This window comes from Cryptomeria japonica, chromosome 11, assembly GCF_030272615.1.
Source record: "Cryptomeria japonica chromosome 11, Sugi_1.0, whole genome shotgun sequence".
NCBI classification, from domain to species: domain Eukaryota; kingdom Viridiplantae; phylum Streptophyta; class Pinopsida; order Cupressales; family Cupressaceae; genus Cryptomeria; species Cryptomeria japonica.
Window position 1 is genome coordinate 248,095,573 of NC_081415.1, and position 26,582 is coordinate 248,122,154.

A 26,582-nucleotide genomic window follows, 5' to 3' on the forward strand; every position below is an offset into this window, starting at 1 on the left:
ATAACTTAGTAGCAGGTAAAAGTGTGCCAAGTTGCGTGAATTTATGAAGATCAGGTAGTTAGCTTAACTGAAAGTGTACTCAGGCATGATAAGATGCTATTTCACTAGTTCATGATTCTCTGGATGTAATCTGAATGATTATGTAAGTCAATGAGACTTCTTGTAAGGTAGTGAAACTTTACAAAAGGTTGTATCCTTTATGGGTTTCTTATTTTGAGCAATGAGCTCTAGGCAGTGTGCCTGAATACATGTGCATTCCCCATTGTAATATTTCACTTACTCCTAACAGGGTATTATCTCTTTGTGGGTATGTTACCACCCTGGTTTTTCTCTTAATCGGGTTTTCCATGTCAAAAATCTTGGTGTTATATGTGTTATTGATGTGTTGTAGTTTCATGCCTTAACTATTAATTATCAGATCTAATTTATGGGTTAAGTTGTAGAAAGTTTTTATTTTTGAGAGCAAACTAATTCACCCCCCCTCTCAGTTTGTTGTATTATTGCCAACATATTAGTGAAATTGATGGAGTTAAACTAGTAGAGAAAGAAGATGAAATAGTAAATGTATTAATGCATGCAAGAGAGGTGATACTACTAAGAGTCATCTCCAACATTCTTGATATTCTCAATGTGTTTGGAGCTAAATAATCTGATATGTTGGCTAATATAATTTGAAAAAAAATCTATGTATGGTGAGCTATATGATCTTAGGAGAGTAAAGATTACTAAAAGTGAGATTAAATAACCTATTGTAATTTGGTGAAAAGAGGTGAATGCTAATGGAACTAAAATTCACTAAAAGAATATCACCTAGTGGGATAGGATGGAGAGAAGGATGAAACATATGATCTTAAAAAAATTAAAAAAATATTTGTTGAAGAGGTTAGAGTTATATTCGGCTATTAAGAGTTTGATCTTACAAAACTAGCTAAATATATCAGTTGTCTAAGGTCAACTATATATGATTATTTGGATATGATAAAGATATGAACCACTAATGAGTGGGATATTAATGTGGACTAAAGGCCAAGTAGAAATTGTAGATAGACTAATAAGGTTTATAGAGAAGAAAAGGAAATCTTGCTAGAAAAATAAAACCTACGAAGCATGATGAAGGGAGGTTCCTACACTACTTATGATAAAAAACTAGTCACATGTACAAGAAATAGCCTACTCAACAAATAAAGAAGTTCATTTTTTTCTAAGAGGAGGTAAAGGGATTTTTGGTGAATTCTACAAGTGTGGAGAAGTGAGCCATAAATTAGTTGAATTCTCACAAATGGAATAACATCATAGAATATCTCTTATGATGAAGAGGAAACTACTAAAACAAACCAGGAAGTAGAATGAACCAATGTGATGAGATAATATATTAATGATTGTGTATAGGAAAATAGTATGTGCAATAAAGTTTAGTGGTAGAGTGAATTGTTGAGTTTCCTTTGAAATGGTAAAACCTTAGGAATACAAAGAGTATCTCACCTTAGTCCATATAAAGTATCTTGGCTACAAAGAGGTAATTAGATATTGTTCAAATTGATTCTATTAGCTTTCAAATAGGCACTGATTATGGTGAAACAATGATATTCCATGTACTTCTATAGATACTATGGTAGAATGGTAAGAGAGATATCCATGATGATGTAATGACTACACATACCTTTGTGAAGAATAAAATAAATCATCATTCCATTGATCACCTAAAAGATAGAGGTGTAAAGAAATAAAATGATGTTACTATTGGATAGTTAAAAATTATTGAGGGAAGTGAAAAGCAAATTTTCTTGTGTTACTAAAATTATTACCAAAGAAATATAAGTAGACATAGTAAAGGGTCTCAAATGCAAGTCTGCATGTTTTGATACTAAAAGTTATAGAATGTAAGAGACATGTGCCATAAAAAGAGTGCACAATGTCAATGCATATGTTGATAGTGTAGTATCATATGTCAATGCATATGAAACTATAAATTCGAGCAATGTGTGATGTAAAAATATGTTGCAACTAGATAAAATAAATGTAATAGAAGGAGCCTCAAAAGGAAGAAGAGGATCAATAGTTGTTGACCTTTTATTTTTATCATAAAAAGGGATGTATTGAAGAGGAAATAAATGTAAAGGGTATGGTACAAGTTGATTAATCTAATTTAAGGGAATGAAAGAGGAAACAAAAAAAGTGTCAATCGTGAAAGAAAAAGAGGAGAGAATGTATATTATTACATTGAAAGGGTCGTGTGATTGATAAATGCTTTTGAAAGTGAAGCTAATATGTGAGATCTATAATGAACCACCAAACTAGTTTTGATCTATAATGTACAAATAAGACATATATGTTGACTAAGAATGATTAGTATATGATTTATATATAGATAGTATCGAGCTGCAAATTTCACAAAATTATGAAGAGGATATGTTGTTTGTGCTAGATACATCGAGGAAGAAGTTGTAGGACATCCAACTATAATTTTACTTTCATGAACATAACTTATGATCTAAAATAATAAAATTTTGATAGTGTGAAAACAATACCATTTTTTACCCTATTAATTTCATGTGTCCCAAAGCTACCATTTTGGCATAGGAAGGAATAATGCTAGCTTTGCAGCTATGAATGTCTATATTCTTTGGAAGTTTCATTGTCAACATATCCATTTTGTTCATATCCTACAATCATGGAACTCCATGAGACCAAATTTCTTTGAGGCAGATTGTCAACTAGTTCGCTTGCATTGCCTATGCTTCCACATTTTCCAACCATGTCTACTAGGGGAGTTGCAATTACAACATCTGACCCTGTTCCAAAGCTCCTATTTTAGCATACATAGGGAGGATGTTGTCAAGGGTTGAAGAACCTGGCCTAACACTTGAAAAATTTATTTGCTTGAAAGTTTCTAAAGCCTTTTCAACAAACCCATTTTCTGCATATCCTGCAACCATAGTCAAGCATATTAGTGCCTCGTCTTTGCTTCTACATTTTGCATACATGCCTGCCAGAGATTTTGCATAAACTCGTACATGATTTTATATTTACTCCTGTAGCACAACAACTTGTAATGTCGGTCGAGTAGGAGAAGCAGTTTGAAATTTCAAAGTCACTGACATACACCAAACAGAATTAGCTAATGACACACATGAGCAGACGGATCATGGCTGGGCCCCACACAAGACACCTAAGCACAGTCAACTCTTCGAGTGTGTTAGTTAAGCCCAACTACCTCGAAGGTATCTAAGGATGTGTTTTCCTGCAACAAGATGCATCTCCTTTGGTTCACACATAAATTGGCTAAGTGCATTCACTGCATAACAAATATTAGGTCTACTATTGACCACATGCATCAATGATCCAATTATTTGTTTGTAGAGAGTGGGATCTACAAATTTTGAGTCTATTGTTGCTTCCTTCAATTTGTGCAAATATGTTTCCATAGGTGTAGACATGGGTCTACACACCATCATTCCAAACCTATTTAGAATGTGAATAGTATACTTTCCCTGATTTAGATTGATGTCATCTGCTTACTACCAAACTTATAATCCAAGGAAGTAATGTAGGATACTTAGATCCCTAAAATCAAATTTTAAAGAGAAGTCCTTTTTACACTGGTTAATTAGGTGATCTTCTCCTGTGATTAACACGTCATCAACATATAAAATAAGAATTAACATATCACCATCAACTACCTTAAAGTAGAGGTTTGGATCTGCATCATTCTTAAAAAACCCTAATCTTAAGAGGTAGTGATCAATCCTTTCATACCAGGCTCTAGGGGCCTATTTGAGTCCATACAAGGCCTTCTTCAATCTACAAACATGTGATCTAGCCTTATGTATAACAAATCCTTTAGGTTGCTCTAGATAGACTTCCTCCTCAATCATGCCATTTAGGAATGCAATCTTCACATCCATTCGATGGATCTTCCATCCCTTTGATGCTACAATAGCAATTATGGATCTGACTGAGGTATATCGAGAAACAGGGGTAAAAGTCTCTTCATAATCAATTCCCTCTTTCTCAAAGAAACCTCTAGCAACAAATTGGGCTTTGTATTTTTCAATGCTACCATCTGCAACATGTTTGATCTTGAAGAGCCATTTTTATGATACAACAAGGTTTTCTTTAGGCCTTGGTACAATGTCCTGAACATCATTTTTTATAATGGACTGATACTCTTCTGACATAGCATCTTTCCACAATTAATGATTGAGAACTTATTTAATAGAGGATGGTTCTGAATTGATGATCTCACTCATAAAGGCAACATAACTAGAGAATTTGTGAGGTCTCTTTCTTTCCCTGAAGGTTCTCTTTGGTGTTGTATAATTCTTGGCTTCTTGAATCATCTTCCTATCCCAAAGTGGTCTCTTTCAATTTACATTATTGGGTTCATTTAAGGGAGCAATTTGACCTTCACTTTCAATTTCTTTAGGAGTCTCCCTTTGAATCTAAGGAGCATGTTCCTCTTCCATATTTTTAGGAGGATCTTGATCTTCTATCACATGAGAGATTTTGGATCTCCTAAAAGAAATGTCTTCCTCAAAAATGACATTGCTGCTAAGTTTAATTAATCTTTGACTGGGTATGTATATCCTATAGGCTTTAGATGTTTCACTATAGCCTACAAATACTCCTTTCTTGCTTGAGGGTTCTAACTTAGACCTCTTTTCTTTAGGTAAATGTAAGTAGATAGGACAACCAAAGATTCTTAGATGACTTATACCAGGTTTGATGCTAGTGAATGCTTCTTTAGGTGTTTTGTTGTATAGAAGTGAATGAGGATATCTATTTTGGATGTAGACAGTTATCCTAGAGTCTTCAACCAAAAATAAAGTTTCTATGTTTTGATCATACATCATAGCTCTAGCACCTTCTACTATAGTCCTATTATTTCTTTCTAGCAACCCATTTTTTTGGGAAATATAAGGTACAGTAAACTCCCTCCTAATCTTAGTATTTACACAAAACTCCTTAAAAATGTCTAAAGTATATTCCCCCCCATTGTTTGTCCTTAATGTTTTGATTTTCTTCCCTAACATGTTTTCTACAAGATCTTTGAATTCCTTGAACCTCAATGGGATTTCTTCAGACTCTTTAAATTTAAGAAAATATATCCAATTTTTCTTAGAGAAGTCATCTATAAATATTACATAGTACAAGAATCCTGCTATAGAGGTTACAGACATGGGTCCACATAAATTAGAATGAATTACTTCTAATGTATTTTTAGATTTTCTATCACTATTATGGAAAGTTCCTTTTGTATTCTTTCCTAGGGCAAAAACCTTGCTTGTTCCTTTATGATTTTGATTTAGCTTAGGCAAACCAATCACCATTTTATCTATGGAGGGTAGAGAACAAAAATAGAGATGCCATAATCTTTTGTACCAAATCTCATTTGAATTTGAAGTCTCATGAATTAGGGCTTGAGTTGGAGTAGTGCATGGTTTGTAAAGGCATCCATGTCTAAATCCTATAGTTGAGCCTTCTTGATTGTGGATTTCTTTGGCCATGCTAGAAATTTGCCTTCCATAAAGGTTATCCTATACCCTTTGCCTTCAAGTACAGAAATGGAGACTATATTTCTCTTAATCCCTGACACAAATAATACTCTTGTCAGTTTAAGACATATGCTTGATTTCAGATTTATGGTACAAGTTCCAATCCCTTTGACTAGGTAGTTAGAATTGTCCCCAATGGTTACTTCCTCATCAGAATTATCCACCATAGTGTTTACATGTTCTCTGAATCCGGTGATATGACACGAGGCTTTACTATCAATTATTCAAGTGTTGAGGCTGGTTGAGACTTGGCTTGATAAGGCTAAATAGAAGATAAACTTCTCAGATTTATTTTCCATGCTAGCATTTTCAACTTCAACAATGGAGGCCTATTGTTTTGGCCTATCCAGTCACTTCATGGCATAATGTCCATACTTATCGCATTTGAAACACTCTACTTGAGATATGTCCCTCCTCTTCTTGAAAGAGCCTTTTCTATTGGTACCCCATCCTTCTTCCTCTTGAAGTTCCTCTTCTTCCCTTTCTTGTGAGAGTGAGAGTTCAACACATGAATATCTTCATTGGTGGTATTTTGGTCAATCCCCCTCATGATCAATTTGGATTCTTCTTGAATGCAATCTATCTTTAACCGATCAAACTTGGAGAGATTTGAACATGCACTTATTCCTTGAATAAATGATTCCCATGATGTTGGGAGTCCATTTAGAGCCATCAAATTTAACTCCTTATTGTCAATTAGATGACCAATTTGTGGAAAGTTGGTCCCTCAATTTAGTGATCCTCATAAAATATATTGTGACAGTTTCTCCCTTATTCATCTTCGCATGATGGAGTTGTCTTTTCAATGTGAGAGATTTGTTGGTATTGTTTATTTCATACATGTCTTCAAGTGATTTGAACATGCAGTATGCTATGTCATACTTTGAAATAAATGGAACTATATGGTCTCTAACTGCATCCATGATCACTTTCATGGATTTTCCATTGTTCTTGTTCAATTGAATTTTCTCAACATCATCATCTCGTTCAGGTATGTTTCCCTTTATAACTGAATCTAGTTCATTCTCCTTCAAGGTAAGCATGATCCTAAACTTCCATGATACAAAGTTGGACGCTCCTCCAAGATGATCTTCGAATCTGACTCCGCTTGCCATTATGAAGAAAGGAATGTGATTTTTCCTAAGAGCAAAATGATAGTCTAGATAATCTACTATCTCAAATCTAATCAGATCTTCCTTGACCTTTCTCTGATACCATGTTAATGTAGATTAGATTTCTTAGTAGATAAAAATAGAGGTATCTTATAATTTTATTGTCTCACAAATGATGCTCTCACTAACCTATGAATCTTGCAGGTTGCTGGAAGTATAAGGGAAGATAGTATATCCACAAAGTATGTTGATTTGCCAAGTATTTATAATACTTCAAGTGCTGCTAATTATATCACAAATATCGTTGTGTTGAGAATGAGATCGATCTTCAAAGGCTTGCACTAATAGATTGCGGTACTACCTTCATCGATCTATTTGTGAATTATATATATCTAAATGGGGAGGCACATTGATGGATAGACATGTCTCCACACGTGTGGAGACATGTCTCTCCACCAATATGTCTGTCCATTTAATATTGCAAATACCGATTCATAATCGGTAGCATTAACAAACCATTTATTATTACAAACAAATACCGATTCATAATCGATAGCTTCATAATGCATTAACAAACCATTTATTATTACAAATAAATATCAATTCATGTTTGATAGTTAACTATTCAGTTAACATAACCGATTCACAATTGGTATATTAAAATGAAGAATCATTTAATCAATATACATTATCTATTAAGGTAAATCGATACACATTATCGATTTATGGTAAATCGAAGAAGATAGTTGATACATTCTATCGATAGGGTATGGATCATGTATGATCACAGATTTACACTTGGAAGATGATGATCGATATATGATCATTCATTAGATTATTTAACCAGATTTAAATTATTCATGCCAAGAATATTAGTATATGTATATTAATATATATAATAATAATAAACTCAATTATTATTATTATGTATATTAGTATACATATATAAATTATTCTAATAATGTATGTCTCATTCATGATCATATTTATCTGAACGAAGCTATCATCTTTAACAACTATCCATAAAAACAAAATGTCACTTCAGTCTCGTAAAACTGGAGAAATTTTATTTCTAGCATATGCCTAGGCCGACCAGCAAGAGACGGTAATATTCTCTCAGCATATTCCTCTCGTTTTCAGCTAGAAAGAAAAAGGTTAAATTGCCAATTGCCAGCGGAGTTGGCAATGAAAACATAGACGATGAGAATGAGCAGGACAATCATATCAATGTGCTATTTAATCACGTTGCATCAAACAACCATCTCAATCTCAAGTAAGCCATCTTCAATCATTTGTTTTGGAGAAAAGCAAAGTAAAAGAAGGAAAATCAGCAATGAGAATGGGTAGTGCCAAATTGGCTTGGAGGGTGGTGATACTGTTAATGGTACTAATAATAATGGTGAGTATTAGCGTGGCTTCAGCACAAGGAGGACCATGCTTTAAATACCTGTGCACAAACGATGGGGGTTGTACAGGATACTCAGGCAGCCCTAAGTGCTGCAACATCGGCGACTGTGGTAGCGGAATTGGATATTGCAACGCTTCATGCTAATTACCAACTGCTCTTATTGCTTTTCCCGCCTCATGAAATAATCCATCTTAGTTTGCTGTGTTTCATTTGTGTTTGTGTGTCTGAGCAGGATGCTGACAATCCTCTCCCCTTCGTTAACCCCATTGCTACTAAGGTTTAATTTGATGCTGCTTCTTTCCAACAAATTAAACTACTTGTTATTTTAAGGTGTCTTGTTCTAGGTGTCTTGTTCTATGTATTGTGCAGTGCAATGTAAATCTCACCTGTTCTATGTCTTGTTCTGTCTATTTCAGACTATTTATATTGTGAAGTAAAATTGCTCTAATGTGTTGAATTGTGGAGTGCATTGTAACTCTTGAGCTGGTAGCTAAGGCACCGACTTTATTTATGGTCTATGTATTGTGGAGTGTACTGTAACTCTTCAGGTGGTAGTTGGGCCACTAATTTGATCTATTATCTATGTATTACAAATTTACTTGTATTATTGAGTAAAATGGTTTCTTTTTAAAAGTTCATGTGGATTTATTTTATAACTAATCATATTTTAGTGATCAATATATAATTATGATTTTAAAAATTTAGGTAAAATGTGATTTATTCCTTCTTATTAATAATTGATTTGATTTGATGTGGAAATTATCTCTTATTTATTAGGTGGTTTATTAATATTTTTTAGACAATGCATTATAGTATTGATTTTTAAATTAAATAATTAGTTTTTTTATATTTTAATATTTTCAAGTAACATAAGTTCTTGAAAATCATATCATGTCTTTTTAAAAATATGACTAATTTGTATCCAATCTATAATATTAAAAAAATTCCTATTTCAAATAAAAAAGATAGAACATTTAATATGGCATTAATTTTTATTAGTTAATTATATATATAAATAAATGTAATAATTATGATTATGATTGTATTTATAAGAATCCTTGCTTGATTTTAGAATGATCATAAATAAAAATGATTGATCTTATGTAATCAATTAATATTAAGATATGTTAGGGGATAAGAATTAATATGTTTTTATAAAAAAACAAATAAACATGACAATTGAATAATATGTGTCATGTCAACTTGGGATGAAACTGTAAATTGGACCATTTATGCAGATGATTGATTTTGAATTTCTAATATAGTCAAATTATGATTACTAGTATTATGGTGACATAATAATAGAAAACATGACCTAAGCCAAAGAACTAGGATAGATTTATATTTACTAGGATTAGATAATAGATAAATGTTAGATTAATGATCAAAATAAAACATATGACCTGTTTCAAAAAGGACTCCATGCATACAAACATGGAGATAGTCATACACATATGAACATGCTAAAAAAGGCTAGGTATATTGATCCATAGTTGTTAGGAGGTGTTGGGTTCGAAGAAAACTACCATGCCCTAACCCTAAAAAATACCAAAATTTGAAAGCATGAGAAGGTAGATATTTTGATTGTCAAACATATCTTAGGATGCATTCCCAACGTGCGCATTATATGGGTTCACCGGCTATTTGACACCACATCAAGCACACTACATAGGAGGAGGGGAGATATAACCATAAATAGAAATAAGACAAATCCAACCCTACTTACATTGAGGTAGGGGTTGTCTTGATTAGTAGAATGTCTTGATAGATGAGACATCTTGTGTGATTATATCATAAATATTGCAACCTAGGATATCTATATGAAGTCTCAAGATGAGCCTTTACAATGAGGATCTTGTTCATAACATCTCCCATTATTTAAACATTAGACATGGTCAAAGACTCAATAAAATATGATTTTTATGCTAACATAATTAATCAAATAATTTTGACTATTCACTCCCATGGTGAAGGGTGCTAAGCATATTTGAAGGAAGAATTTGGACACGTCCCAATGAATTATGCATTTGAGGTGTGATGTTATTATGAGTTTTCGACACTTGTTTATTTATATATAAAAAGACTACGTATATTTTAGATAGATTGAGCTTTGTGATGATAATGAATTACATGAAACATGACTACATTGTAATCAAAATATGTTCCTTCCAATCCCACTCTTATAATCACTTAAATAATTTATTCAAAATTACTTTCAGAAAAAGGCATAAAAATCACACCCATAAGGTCTTCCTATTATCTTTGAATTAGATACTCATTTAGTGTTATGATAACTTCTAGGTTTTTAATTATTCATTCACTTCTTTTATACATGTTATTTTTCCTTACTCGTTCCTATACGTCCCAATAATTAGAACCATGGTTAAACTAAGAAAATAAATAAAGGAATTTTTTTCTTACAAGTTCCTTTGACACACAACATGTTTATTGTTGTCAAGTCTTGGAGGAATTCTATTCCCCATGTCCTGTACCCAAAGCTTACCTAGAAAGATTGTGTCCATTTTAATTGGATTTATTTAATTTTTGTGGTTGGCATAAGGAAAATTTGACCTATTTTTATAGTCTCTTTTTTCTTTTAAAATAATGTGCGGCCTAAAATAAGTACACATAATATGGTTCCTAATGTTTAATTATCCTAGTGTCCCTTAGCATGCCCCCTTGACCCCATGCCTACAGCCCAAATGATTAAGATACATTTTTTTTTACACTTTTGAAATATTTTTCCTAAGTATTGAAAAGTCTTAAGTATTTGGAGGATCTATAGGATGCATTTCCTAACATCTTGGATAAATTTAATTTCCATTTTATGTTGGAAACTCTATTATTTCCAATCATTTAGGAAAGTTGATTTACATATTCAAGAATGGAGTGAAGAAAATCTTTGCTCTATAGTGAACCTACAAAAATATTAGTTAGTGAGATCCCAAATCAATGAGAAACATGAACAATTAAGGTTACATATAAGTGTATTTCTGCCATGATTTATCCCTTTCTATGTGAAGATGAGAGTACTTTGGGTACACCTCTTTTGGGTAGTAGTATTAAGGCACTTAATTTGAATGCCAATTATTTGAAAGATGGGAGAGATTGGTTAGGTCCAAAATAAAAATAATTCTGAGATAAATTTGAGAAGGAGAATAGAAAAATACAAAGAGAATATGATATTCAAGAAAAAAATTCTCTATTCATTCTATTTCTCCTAGTCAAAGTGTGTTGGTAACTAAATATTTAAGTCATGTAAGTGAATCTTTGATGCAAGGTAGATCCACATGTATATTTAGTTACATATATTTTTCACATGACCAATAACATGCATGCTAACATATGATCCTCCAAACAAAAGACTTCTACCTCAAGAGCTGATGTTAAAACTAAGGACGAATTATTAAAATAAATGAATGAAATCAAAGATAAATTAGAAATAATAGAAGCACTAAAAATAAGATATGATATATGAGAAAAAAAATTGAGGCACTAAAAAGTTTCCAATATTGCTAATAATTTATATACTTTAAATGTTACTTCTCAAAGTATTCATCATGCTATGAATAAAATTACCTAAGATGTTGGTAAATGGGATCCCAGGTCAATCAATTAAAAATGAAGATCCCAATTTTATTTCATCATATTGGAAAATGAATAGGCCTAGTTACACTCTTGATAAGAAAGATAGGCAATACCCTTTTGTTTCCTTAGTGCAAAATAAATGAGAATGTGAAGTGTGTGTATGAGTTTTATACTAATAATTCTAAAATTATTATAATTAATAGTAAGAACTAGATACAAAATGTAAACTATGATTGTAATAAATATTTATAATTGAGATACAAAAATTAACCTATATTTGAAATTTGAAGTAAATTAGTGCTGACAAGGGTGTTTGGGTGTCCTAGTTTGAAGGTGTCCAATACATTGAAAGAATAATAGAAACATAGTCATGAGGCTTTGACCACTTTCTCCCAAAAATCTACCTTACAAAAATAGGATAGGGGTGCCAAGAAAATTATTTTTAGACCTTTTGTCTTGTTGAAGTCTATTGTAATTTGTCATTATCTTATCTACGCTTATTTAACTTTCTCATTTTTAGCTCTACATTTGGACACACAAAAAATGGCGAAAATTGTTGTCCCATTTAGGGGATTGCCTAAGTGAAACATTGTGTTACTATTTCCATATTCACAATAGCTAATGATGATATTTGAGTCCATTCCCTCACAAGGATAATGATTAAGTGAATTTATATATGTTAGTGAATGCTTCCAATATGAAGAAACATATCATAATTGATCATCATTGTTATAGCAGACTTGTATGCTTGAATGCTTGCTTCCTGAAAGGACATTCACACTTGAACTGCTTGGTAGAGTTTTAAGATGTATACTTAAAAATAATTAGTTTTAAATGATAAAGGGATTTGTATTTATATGCAAATTACATTGTTTCAATGTAATTTTATAGGGAATCCTAACAAAGAGAGATAAATTAATACTATTTCCAAATTTAACTTTCAATGTTCAAAATTTGAGCTCCTTCTACGTAGATAGGGGGATTAGGTGTCCTATTCCTTGAAAAATGAGCCATGAAAAAGGTAAAGAAAAGGGGGATAAAATATTTTGATGGAAAAAATATTGAAACTCGACACAATCACACATAAATTAAGAACATCTACCAAAATTCTTTCAAACCTAGTGTGAAATTCTTAAGATAAAAAACTACATTTAGCCCCTATTATAGAAACACTATGGACTTACACACACTTTTAATAAAATATGAAGAAAAAAATATTAGAGACAAGATAACTCCAAGCTTAACATGGTAGTATCTTTGCATAATTAGGGTCTTCACAGTCTAAAATGTGATGATAAATGGTCAAGAATGTGTGATAAAAAATATCAAAAAAAATATAAAGAATGTCCTCTTGCACTAGCAAGATGATCAAATACTTACTATGAGTTATGTCCACAAGTGCATTTATATGTCACAAGGATAGAAAGCCATGTTATTCAAGGTAGCTCATGAACAAGTGAAGGTCTCCTGAACTAAAAAAAATAATTTGATATATATTAGGTAAGATTCAAGACAATGGTGTTAGAGATTAATGGCCAAGAAAAAATTGTATTTTCTAGATAAACTTGACACTATGTTGCAAAAGGGGCTTGGAGCGTAGCTCAATTGGTGAGAGCTTTTATTTGTGAAGCACGAGATCATGAGGTCTAGTCTCCCCAACCCATGTGGTATCGGAGGACATGTCATGCCCACATCACTAGTCATGTTAAATAGTTTACCTGGTGACTGCAATTTATAGGGGGGTGCTATACTCAATTCTTACAGTCCTAACAAAAAAAGATATATATTGTAAAATAGGGTTCTTTGAGAACAAAAATAATTTAATGATGTGTAATCAAATTTGAACAACCAATCTCATGGTTGTGCACACAACTTAATGGAATTTGATGAGAATTTAATCATGTTACTTTTAATAATACTTTCTACTTAAAACTTTTAATATTTTGTGAATTAATATTCCTAGCGGCATACTTAATGCATGCATATTTACTCTTTTCTGCTATTATATTCTACTAATTAGGAAGTATATTAGAAGTAATATTTTGTGAGTAAATTTTTCACCTTTTTCTTATTAATGCACATGAATATCCAGATCTTCAGAAAAATTATCAATATGTTGTATTCTATTTTCTTGAATTTGTTTGAAATTAACAAATAGACAAACATTTGTGAAGTTCAGTTTAGGCAGCACACAAATAATGATCATTGTTTATCTCTCTAGATGGAGATATACCATTGATCTCCTCTACGTCTGATTCATTGGTTGTTTCTATGATCTTTAGTTCTATCTAAAGTTATTAATGTAACAATCAGTCTTCTTTAGTTCAATTCCTAATTGTTACTCTGTTTTAAGAGGGTGGCCTTGTTTTTGAATTTGAATAAAGGATATGTATAAATATCCATTCATTTTCTTCATAAATATAGTTAGTCAAGTAGTCACTAAGTTAGCTAGTAGTACAGTCTTGTACTTTATAATTCACAAACCTATTTCACTTCCTTCTAGAAGTAAATTTTAATGAAAATTCAAAGTTGATCCAAGAGTAACTATATTTCAGATCCCACCGGAGGAAGAGTAGGGCCTTCTTGACTGAAGGGAATTGATCCTTGTGTGATTTAATTTTTATTATAGTTCTATATATTGATTTTATTATATTCAGTTTAGTTTAATTGTGATGAATTTTTAAGTAAATAAAAAATTCATAATATGAGTCATAGCTATTCACTTTTGTGTAAAATTACATTAATAGATGGATGAATGAAAACAATATCAATTTCATAGTTCCATTTGGTTTCACTCAATAATTCATTTTGTTTTTATAGTAGATGTTAAGATGATGGGCTTGGAATCAACGCAACATCAAAGACATTATTGAACTGACCCATATAATTTAGTTTGTTTTAATGTTTGTTAGAATATATATTTATTTCCTATAAACGTAAGATAGATTTTTTATATTCTAGATCATTTAAAAATATTTTCTCATACGAGCATCAACCTACCAACTGTGGAAGATTAAGAGTCACAACTTTGAATCCCATATTAGATGTCCCTTTGGGATTTTAACTTTGATCTCCACAATGAGAACTCAATGCTTTAACCCATAGGACACAACCCCTTAGACAACGTAGGATAGATTTTATTTCCTACGAGTGTAAAATATATTTACCTTTCAGCATATAATTTAGAATTTAAATTCATAGGAAATTAAAAGTTGTTTTAGTTTTGGATAGATAATTCCATGGATAAGTCCTGATCATGCCTTGTTCAAACTCTTCCTTTCAAATATAAAATTTTCTTTAGGATAGTTTAGTTCATTTAACTTCTAAGATTCGCATGGTATATTTAGTCTCAAAACTCAGTCGTAGAAGAGATCCTGATAGCTCCTAGTGGAGCATGACCAAACTTAATTCACTATTTAACGGTGCAAAAACCCTCAACCTTAATCATTTCCTTATCGCAAACAACTTTCAAACACACCCAGTTTGACATTAAAAATAAATAAATGGTGCAAGTTGTGACATCAACTACCTTGCCCACCATAATTGTATACACCAACCAAGTTAAATCTCTTTTAAGGTAGTTTATATTCAAATTCAAGAACATTGCAACCAAAAAAATCTCCTGAATTGGGTAAATAGAGGTGATATCACATACAAAAATTACCAAACTAGGGCACATAAAAGATCAAAAGATCTAGTGTTAGTGTGAATATAACACAAATAACATATTTCAATATGAGTATTTTTAATTAACCTCATCATCCAAGTACAATGTCACTACAATTAAAAAGGAGGAAGAGGGCACATAAGAAGGAACAAAGGAATTTTGGTTCAACATGGAAGAAACCAAAATGCCTTAATTATTTGCATCATCCTCACAACAAAACACAAGAGAATGTTTATGAAAAAATTTACATTTACAATAAAACAATTTTAGAACAAAGATAAGGAAGTTAAAAATATAATATTGTCACAACTTGGTGAATGCGTGTGTATCCTTGTGCCAAATGAACCTCAAGAGTCATCGAAAGAGAGCTTAACATAACTCAAGACACAACAAGAATCACATCATGGCCAAAAGTGAACTATATTACATGCTAACAAACTCACAAGGACAAAGGGTATTACACTTGGGAGAAGATCTATAGCAAAACATCTAACTCAGAATCTTTCTCATCATAAAGAGAGGGTAGGAAAGTTGTTGAAGGAGCTACAACTATTGTATTACAAGAAGATCTATCTAGTTCCAAACATGGATAATTCCCTTAGGTAGGATCACTATGTGTATCGCACGGTGTTGAGTCAATGTTATAGAAACCATTAAGATTAACTCACAATCATTGTCTATGGTTTTAACCATGTCATCTAAGTCATCATATAATTTTGTCACACTAGATGGAGTAATAGTTTTATTGGCATCACCATAAGCATTATTTACCACAATAGAAGAAGGAATAGAAGAATCCCTTAGAATTGACACTTTGAGATTTTTGTTGGGTTGGAAAAGGTAAGGGTCATTCTTAGGAGTAGGTGAATATAATGAAGGTTGAGGAAGTGGGACCATAACAACCATATACTTAGAGGAAGAATCGCCTCTCATAGAAAGCTCAAAAGACATAACACAATGTCTTTTGTATATTTCTTTGAAACTACAATTTTATCGGTTACATTTTCAAGATTTTGTAGAAGTAGAACAAGTATCACTCAATATAAATTTTGTTTTTGTTTTATTTAGGTAAAAAAGGAGGTATAAAGGAACCACTAATGTTTGAGAGATAGGACGAAGTCCAAATGGTGTTGGGTGTTTTCTTCATTATCCTTTATATGATGAAATATGTGAATCTACAATATACACATTATATTGTTTACAAATGGCAAGGATTTCCAATCCAATATGTAAATCAGTTGTAACTTCAAGGATAGGAAGAGTTACTATCATATACATATATTTTGTAGGATCCTTATGGGTAATAGTTGGAGTGACATTGAATGAACTATGATACCATAAATCAGCTATTCTATTTTCTTTAAATTTTTTCTAAGAAAGAAACAAAGTATCCTTGTGGGGTTGAATTGGTTTAGGTGGTTGCGGCCAAAACTATTCAAGTGTAAATTTTCAATGTCCATACCAGAGATGAAATCTACATTAATACATAGTATGCACTTGTCCCTCGAAATAAAAAATTAACACTTAAGGTTTATACTAAATAATTATTTCATTGAAATGATCCAAGGATGACCCAACTTCACATGATATTTATCTGAGGTGGAAAATATGGTAAAGGGAACATATAAGTTTTTAACTCTACTTGGACATGATGGGTGATGGAACCAATAGTTAGATAATTTAAATCGTGATACACCTTAATCAAGACTTCAAATTTGTCATAGGTGTCTTGATAAAATATGTGTAAAGGAACTCTTTAATAAAAACATTTACCATGCATACTATATCAATGAGAACCCCATAGGTAGGTTTTCCATTCATTCTAGTAGTGATATATAGTGGTACATTAATGCATGCATTGACTTATCATTTTGAGTGAAGCTAGTACTAGGGTCAAGATTAGTCTAAGGTTTCTCTTGTTAAAGGTAAATTTATATCACATTAACTAAATATTCTTCTTGATTGGTTTGGGAATCAATGTCTATCTAATCAAAGTTTTGGTTCACAACATTTGTCGAATGGGAAGGTAACGAGCTAGTAAAAATTTGAAGTTATTATTAGGAGGTACTATAGATTTATTACCTTTATCATTTAAATCATGTACCTATATTATACTAGAGTCAATGAGGTGTTGGAAGTTATTTCTAAGATGTATACATCACTTGGTATCTTGCCTAAGAGCACGATGATAGTTACAAAAGTCCTTTGGGTAAAATGATTTGAGTTAATGCTTTGAAATTGTCTATAGGATGGAAGAGAGGAATCCTAATTAAGTTTCTTTTGATAAATTGAAGCATAATAGAAAGTAAGGTCTTAAAAAGGTAGGGAAATTGTTGATTCTTTTGTCTATAATAAAAGTGAATTCTAACAGGAAGTGTTGTCGCTGCAACTTATGTTTGAATCTTATTAGAAATATAAGCATTTATCTTAATAAAGATTTTAATTTTTTCTTAAATGTTATGATAATGTGAAATTAACCTTGCATTTAAAATCTATTCACATGTCTTCGTATTCCTTGGAAATTTTTCCTAAGGACATGTGAGAAAATATTTAATATTTGTACATTATGGATAATTTTTATTACATTTTCAAGAGGTGAACATAAAGAGGTGATAGAGAAAATTAAAATGGATAAAACAAACTCTTTCCCACATCTACTAGTGGACATTAATGGCCATACATTACATACTCAAGTTTGGGAAGAGAGAAGGTGTCCATATGGGGATTTGAATAGTCATTGCCATAAATGAAGCACAAAATATGTCAACTGTCTAAATGGCTTTAGGTTTGGCACCCAAGAAGGAGTAACTTATAGATTTCTATTATTTTATTATTTCTATTTGATATTCATTATCTAAGGTGTGAATTTTTGCAAGTGGTTTTTCCTCACACATTTGGTCATAAAATGGAGCGATGTAATACTTATTTTATCACAAGTTTCTTTGAGATTTAAAATTAGTTTCAAGTTTATTGGAATACATTTTCAAGGTAAATCTATGCTCTTGCATTTTATTAAATTTTCTCATTCTTTTGTTTTTTCCCTTTATTAGACTTAAGCTGGGGACTATGTTACACATATGTCTTTGTTGTAATTGATGTCAAGCCTATTGTTGGTGGTCCAGTTGATGGTCCAATTGTTGGTGCTAATATGGATAATTTGTCTAGCTATTGGTTTGGTCTGGATGTAAATTGTGATGTATTGTTATAGTTTAGTATTATTGTGATGATGGTACAAAAGTGATCTATAACAAAAGTGTATGGTGTTGTATTTTATCTTGTCGTTTATTCTGGTTTATGTTCCTGATGTTTGATTATATCTAGCTATTGCTCTGAATGTCTATCTAATTTGTTATATGCTATAGAATTATTTGTTGATTGATGTTCTACTTTCTAGATGGATTAGATTCATGAAATGAGGTATTTCTAGAGGAGTAATGTTATTTGTTTGGTTCGAAAGTGGTCTTGTTATTGTTTTGATTAGGGGGAAAAATAGGTTTTGAGAGGACTAGAAACCTCGTACAACAAGTTTTGAAGGAACCTAAAACCCTTCGATTTTTAATGGATCTGGAACCAATAAAGGAACACTACAAAAAAATACATCAAAGACAACCAGTAGCCACACCCAACAAGACACCAACCAACCAAAACAATAAGACATTACATAGGAAGCTGACCCAAGGTGAGGCATAAAACCAATAGAAAAAGACCTCAATAAACAATAATGAGGGTATTAAAGGCACCCTTAGCCAACAAACAGTTCTTCTAGCCCCAACCAAGCCCGTACCTAACCAAAACCAATGACTGATCAAACAGGGTGCTTTAATACTATTAGCATCTAACTAGTCAATGGGTTTTACAAGGCTCCCACAACCTGTCATAGACCCAACAAGATCCAACAAGATAAGCATTAAGAAATAAACAATAACATGGTGGTTTTGAAAGGCTCCCCTAATCTTTCAGTTAGGTTTTGGAATGGCTTCCAAAACCAACAAGATAAATACATCAAACATAAAGCATTTGATGTTTGCCTCCCTTCCAACAAATCTCCTTTCCACCTCAATAGAATAAGAACCCACTTCTATAGGGGCTGAAAAGATGGAGACCATCAGCAGAGAGAATATAGTATCAAACCCAAAAACAAAGTCGAGCAACCAAGAAACAAAACCACAACTCTTAGTTGAACAAATGGGTTTTAAAAAGGCTCCCAAAACCTTATTCTTAAGAAGAGGCCTGATCCAATCCAACTCCAAGAAAATAAGCTCCACCAAAATCTCTACCTCTATAGGAGAAAAGGGACATAAACCCAACAACAAGGAGAGAGTAACAATCAAACATCCATCCTAAAAAAATAGGGCATATAAAGCCCCCAGCATGATCCATCCCATAAAAATTATCCCATAACTCTTCTCCTTGGTAGAAGAATGAACCAGCTCAATAGGATAGACTAAGAAAAGAGGAAAGATGAAAGCCTGATTATCACCAGAGAACCTCTTGAAAAAAAAAGGAAAAGAGACATACCCACAACCATCAAGAGGAAACCTTGAAAGGCAACACAACAAGGACAAGTAGACCACCCACATAAAGGCCCACTGTAATAACATAATCCACTCCAAGGGTAGAAGACAGCCCAAGGGGAGAGAAGAGACCAAGAACCCAAGGAAGATCCAAGCCCTAATAGCTCCACACAGATCCCAAACACCTCCCCCACACCCAGACAAGAGAAGGGAAGCGACACCTCCAACACAAGGATGCAACACATCCATAACAAACCCTCTTCCAAGAGCAAGAGAAGCACCCTCCCAACAATCAAAAAATCTATAAACTCCAACCACAAAGGAAGACCACCACCTAGAAGAAACAGTCAGGCCAAGAGGGAGAATAGCCTAGAGGAAAGCCACCACACCTCAGCCACTCCTATATGTAGCAAAGACAGGGACATCTTTGAAAGCAACAAATACCTTGACCACAGGCACCCAAGATCAGCTGACGACACTATCCCCAACACACATACCATTCGCAGAGAAAGGGTGAGGAAGAAGCAAACAAAGGAGCCCCTAGTCATAAAGGGGCGACAGAGGGCCAAGCACAGCCACCGCAACAACAATTGCCACAACAAAACCACCCAAATGAATAGTCTTGCATGCAAAGACCACCCATGAAGCCACCAAATCGTACCATCTGCAAAAAAAAAGGAATGGTGACCACAACATTAGATGACCACCAGAAGGCTCCTCACCATCCAGATCTTCACCTCCATCCTAGGTTGCGTGTCTATCAGAAACCCTAACCTCCCCTGCACCACGCACGCACTGCATTGAAAGTAGTGGTCTTGTTATTGTTGCTGACTATTTTGGTGAATAGTATTTTGGTTCAGAATATGCTTCTGCATTGGATATATTTCAAATGGCTATGTTGACTATTGTAGAATATTTCTCTTGGTTTGATTTCAGATTTCTAGTTGAATGGATAGTTGTACTAGGGTGACATTTTTTCCTATGATCGGTTCTGGTATTGGTTCAGGAGTATGTGGAGGAATCCATTGCTTTCCTCATCTTAATATCACTTTCAGGATGTTGTGGATCATTTGTTATTATTCCTAAGGTGTTATGATTATTTTGTGATGCACTAGTTATTCTATATTTGGGTCTAGATTAAGATGTTTTGGGCTAATCAAATTTATTTGAACTGGATTATGTGTTTTGGTTTGAGTGGTTTCATGTAAGGTCTTTTGGTGATATTAGGAAGGTGTGTTGACTTGGTGTAAACCTTCACATCCTCTTTACTTTCTGAATGAAATGTTTTAGGTCGATATTATGTACATGTTATGTTTCCTTTTTCTCCTTGACCTCATATAGATTATTTTTTATCTGGTTGATATATAATGGACATATTAGTTGTGTTCAAGTAGGTAGAGAAGTGTAGAGTGTAAGGTAGAAGAATATGTGAACTATAGTGGATGAATATGTGAAGTATGTTGCAAATGTGAAGATAATAAATGGTCTAAAATGTTACAAAGCAGTTAGATGAGTATTGATCTATGAGTAGTTATCTACATATTAATAGATGTTATTTCCATTATAATTTAAAAAATATTTCATATTGTATCTTGATGGTTATTTTATATCTTTCCCTAACAAAGTGATCTGCAATTCAACAAGTGCTTCTCCTATATATTTCCCTTAGGAAGTGGACCTTAACTTGCAAGTCTGAAATGAGCTCCCTCCCCTTTGGCCTGAAATATTGTAAATAGTTAATATATATTATGAGTTTGAATCTCAGCATGGTTTTTCCTAGTTTGGGTTTTCCACATAAAAATATTGGTGTTCTTGTGTGGATGCATTTGTTGTTTATGTTATTCATTTTTATGCATATTGGTTTGGATGACTGTTGTGGTTTAAGTACTTTGATATAATTAACTTTTAGCATATCATGATTCAACCACCCTCTTAGCATCTAGTAGTGTTAAAAAATTTATATCAAAGCTTTGGGTCCTATAGAGACATCTTAACTACTGAGGTCGATTTGAGATTTCAAACACTATGTTTAAAGAAGAATTGAATGACATGGATGTTATGGATCAAAATTATTGGGATGATGTTGATGGTATTGCTGACATGGAAGGTCAATTGATATTTGCATTGGCATACCTAGATGATAGTGAATAATATTATAATAAGGTAGTTAGAGATCTCTTACTTAAGAAGCCTTCTTGATAAGGGAAAAAGGGTCATTGATGAGTTTACGACAAAGCTTGATGAAAAGACTAAAGACCTATTGTTATGATAAAGCCATGGATATTGTTATTCTTGCAATGCATATGGACACAAAAATATTGAGTGTAGGGAAAAGAATAACTTTGGAAGAAGTAGAACTCAAAGAGGTCTAGTATAATACAAATGTAATGATATGGGATATATTTCATAATATTGTAGAAGTAGAACTAAGAAGTCTAATGGTTTGGAAAATAAAATTTATTTCAATGAAGAAAAGGAGAAGATGAAGATGACATAGGTGTAGAAATCAGATGATAAGGTTGAAGAAAAGATTGAAGATGGGTCATCTACACTTGCTATGTGTGTTGACCCCTCTTCGAGTAACTAACTTAGACAACATTTTTTGAGGGGGAGATCTCAACACATTATTTTTTATCCCCTCTTGGTTTGGTGTTGGGTTGTTCTTAGCATGGAAGATGTTTAGAAGTAATTTCTAGTGTTTCTTTAGTAGATTTGGTGATCCAGAACCTTTTTTGTGGTTTTGAGTGTAGAGTGTATTATCTTTTTGAAGAACTTCTGGGAACCTGAAGTGGTTATTATATACTATATTTTCAAAATTCATTTGTGCAAATGTGATCGAGGAGTTTCTAAGTATGAAGAGGTGATAAGGCATTCATTGGAAGGTATTTTTAAAAGTTGTGATCTTTTAATAGGAAATTTAGAATTGTTAGTATTCACAATATAGCTCGACCTGATGTCAATAATTATCCATTTATTTCGATTATAGGAGACCTTTTTGGTGGTTTTTCTATTGTTCTTGATAAAGTTTAATATAGAGAAGATGTTTTACATTATACTCATGTTTCCCTGGAAGAATACAATCATAGCAAGATTAGTAATTTTAAAAGAATTCATATAGTCGATGATGCATAGATGCTTAAAGAGGAATATGTTAGTATCAGGCATGTGGGTTTGGTTAAATACCCAATCTATAAGGATTCCTTAAGGGATGTGACTGGTTTCTATTCGACTGAAAAGGTACCTTCTCTAAAGTTAGTGAAGAATGAAGAAATAAACTGGTTAGCTCATGTTGTATTAGATAAGAGAGCTCTTAGAATTGATAGAATTGTTTATTTGGGAGTTAAATATGTGACTATGGGAATTTCATACAAGGTGTATTACAAGAATAGAGAAGGTTCATCTTCCTCTACGACAATGTATGTGGCTTATCAAATGGTGAAGGTGAAAGTTTTTTATTAGATTAGTAGGGAGACAACCCTAACCGAAAAGAGTGATATAACATTACAATATTAACCATTCACCAACTATAAAATAGCTAGTAGTAGGATACCAGTTCTAATAAAAAAAGATCAAAAAATTTCATGCCCCTGAAACTATTTCTATGGATACTAGTATCATTCCAATTACTAGTTACAAAAGTATCATAGTAGTTGTTGCCATAAACCATACTACGAGTGATGTTACCAACATTATCCTTATCAACCTTTAATGAACCAGTCTTAGCATAATTAATTAAAATTAAGTCTTTCAAACTAGGCATGCAAGCCCGAAAATACCACTAGTTGCAAAACATAACAAAAAAGGTTAAACGGAGGAAGCAAAATGACCATTACTTGTTCTTGATCAGGTTCTAGTCCTGCTCGAGCTTACCTAAGTTCTGCATCCAGGTCTCCTAATGATCTTCTTCCTCCTCATTAGTCATCTCCCGTGCAGCCTTCTTGGCCTTCTTCTTCCTAATTTTCTTCAATCGACCTTGACCAGATACCGTGCCCAGAACTGCATTCTTCATTACCCCATCTGTGATAGTGCAAAGGGAATTGAAAGTATTCCATAGATGTTTCACCTTTCTATCCTGCTCCTCATAGTTCTTCTCCAGCATGGTCACTTTTTCCTTCATTTCATTCAATTGCTCCTTCATGTTGTTATTAGCCTCCTAGACCGGCCTCATAGGTGAACATGACACCATTTCCTCATCCTCAAAGGTGTCAAGGCTATTGGGATTTTTGAAAGGAGACTCATGCTTGATTTCTGACTTGTTATCTTCTTCTCCTTCCTCTTGTTCTTTTGGGTCCTCATTGGAGCTTTTAGTCGGTTCCTCGTCCTCCACCTCGACATCTTCATCCTCAGAATTGTCCTTTGAGTCTTCCTCATCTTTTAGATCATAAATTTCATAAAGGCTAGTGTTAGTCCCATTCTCTTCACTCTTGATGGGATTTTTCCTCTCTTTAGCTCAGAGCCTAGCAGACCTTCTTTCCCCCAAGATTCTCTGATTTTTTTCCTGCTCCATTCCCTTCTGACTTTTATCTTTAGAATTTTGTATCTCCAAGTTGATGGTAAAGCTCTTTCCTGCCGACTCACTACCAGACCTCTTCTTTTTTCTCAAGGTGTTTCTTGGTTCTTCGATTTTCCTCTTGTTAGGGGTTATGTCCAACAAGGCCATCTCAAGGGAATTCTTTTCCAAGGTCACAATAGGGATTTTATCCATGTTTTTAACAGGACAAGAGGGGTTAGGCATGTCCTTAGGTTTCTCAAGAGTTAAATTGGGGGTTTTCTTCCAGCCACCCTCACTACCAGAGGTTGAAGGAATACCCTACTTGATAGTGTTTGGTTTATAAAGAATGAGATGTACCCCTTCTAGTATGGATCTCGTATTGTTTTCTTGGTTTTCTAATTTCTTAATGCATTACCCAAAATGAAGAATATTGTATGGAGAAGAGATATAACTGTTGGTACTCAAATTAAGGAGTATATGGATAGTTTGAATGATAGTGATGTTGTTTGTCATAATTTATTTATGTATTTTTGAAAAGAGATGGTTATCAGAAATCAGATTCCTTTGAAGCTTGTGGAATTATATAAGAATAATTGTTTTATTGAAGCTGTTATTTTGAGGACTTCATGGGTGTCAAATATTTCCTATGAGGTGTCAGAAGATGAATGATTGAGCATTGTAGAGATAGTCCTTAAAATACCTAAAGACTTGAGTGAAGGAAGATTAAGGATATATGATGAGATCATGGGGATGTCTAGTGGAAAGAAAGTCAATAAAGTTGAAAGTGTATCAAAAGGAAAAATATCTAGGAAATCATCTATAGAGGATTTTTCCTGTGTATCTAAGGTGTTGAAATATGAGCATGTGAATCTGAAAAGAAAGGAATGTGTAGAAGCTGCAATTATAAAAAGTGATGATGAAGAAATAGGAAAGGTTAGTGTGTAGAAGGATGTTCTGTTTGAAGAAAATATTGTTTCTTCCCCTACTCATTCTAAAGAAATTTTTCTTAATGTTGATAAGGTGCTTGGTTTGATTGGTCAACCTAATAGTCTAAAGGATGTTGATGAGCTATATCTTACTATTCTAACATATGATCAAGATATTATTGAGTAGGCATATGTTACATATTTTCTCCAAAACAATCTTGTTCCTAATAGTGTTTATGATGTTCTTCTGGAAGCAATAGTTGTATACAGTTAAAAGTAATGATGATAAACTATTGTAAAACCATAAAGATTCAATCACAAACAATCTAGGTCCTACAATGACATATTCACCATACACAAATGAAGATACCTAAGATTATGCAAATAAATAATAACTAAACAAGATATACCATTCACATGTCTAGTAGGATTTAAATCTCCATTTCTTCCTATCTTCGTTGATCTTGTTTAATACATTTTCTCTCAGATTTAATGTGTGCACAAGAGATCAACAAAGAATAGAAATGTGGATGATAGCTTGATAGAAAGAAGGCTTGATTGCATAAGATTGATTGTGTCATTAGGTGAATAGATCATTGGGGTTGATAATGAAGGGAGTATCCTCTTATATAGAGAACATTGTAAGAAATGACATGATAAGATTAAGAGGTGTAAAGATAAATGGTTGGCTAGGATTAAAGGGTAGGTAGAGGAAATAATTAAATAGTGAAAGGGGGTAGGTAAGAGAAGAATTAAGAGATGAATGGCATGTGTCATGGGTAGAAATGACTAATGAATTAATTAAATAAATAGATTCATTTAATTAATAGAGGAAAGGGGATAATTAAATAAATAAAAGTATTTATTTAAATGAGGAAAAACTTAGAAGAGGATTAATGAATTAATTAAATAAATAATAATTTATTTAATTAATAAAAGACTTAGGATAAAATAATCAAATAAATAAAAATATTTATTTAATTAGACAAGACAATTTTAGGTGTCTACACTAGTATAATTGTCAATTGAGTGGAAGGCTTTAGATGGAAGTGTTAGCAGTGAATTGAGTGAACCCTGTACAAAGACAAATTTGGCAAGGAAAATAATAGAGAAGTTCCTAAGGGAACATCTTAATGTTAAACATGACTTTCCTGAGTTTAGAAAAGTGATTGATAATGCTACATGGTTGTAACGATATTATTTGAGGTGGCATGTTGCTACAAAGAAATTCAAGGATGAGATAGACTCTATTGAGTCTCAACTTAACAAGTTAGCTCATTCCTTTGGTATCTACAAGGATGCAAATGGTGTTATTAGATC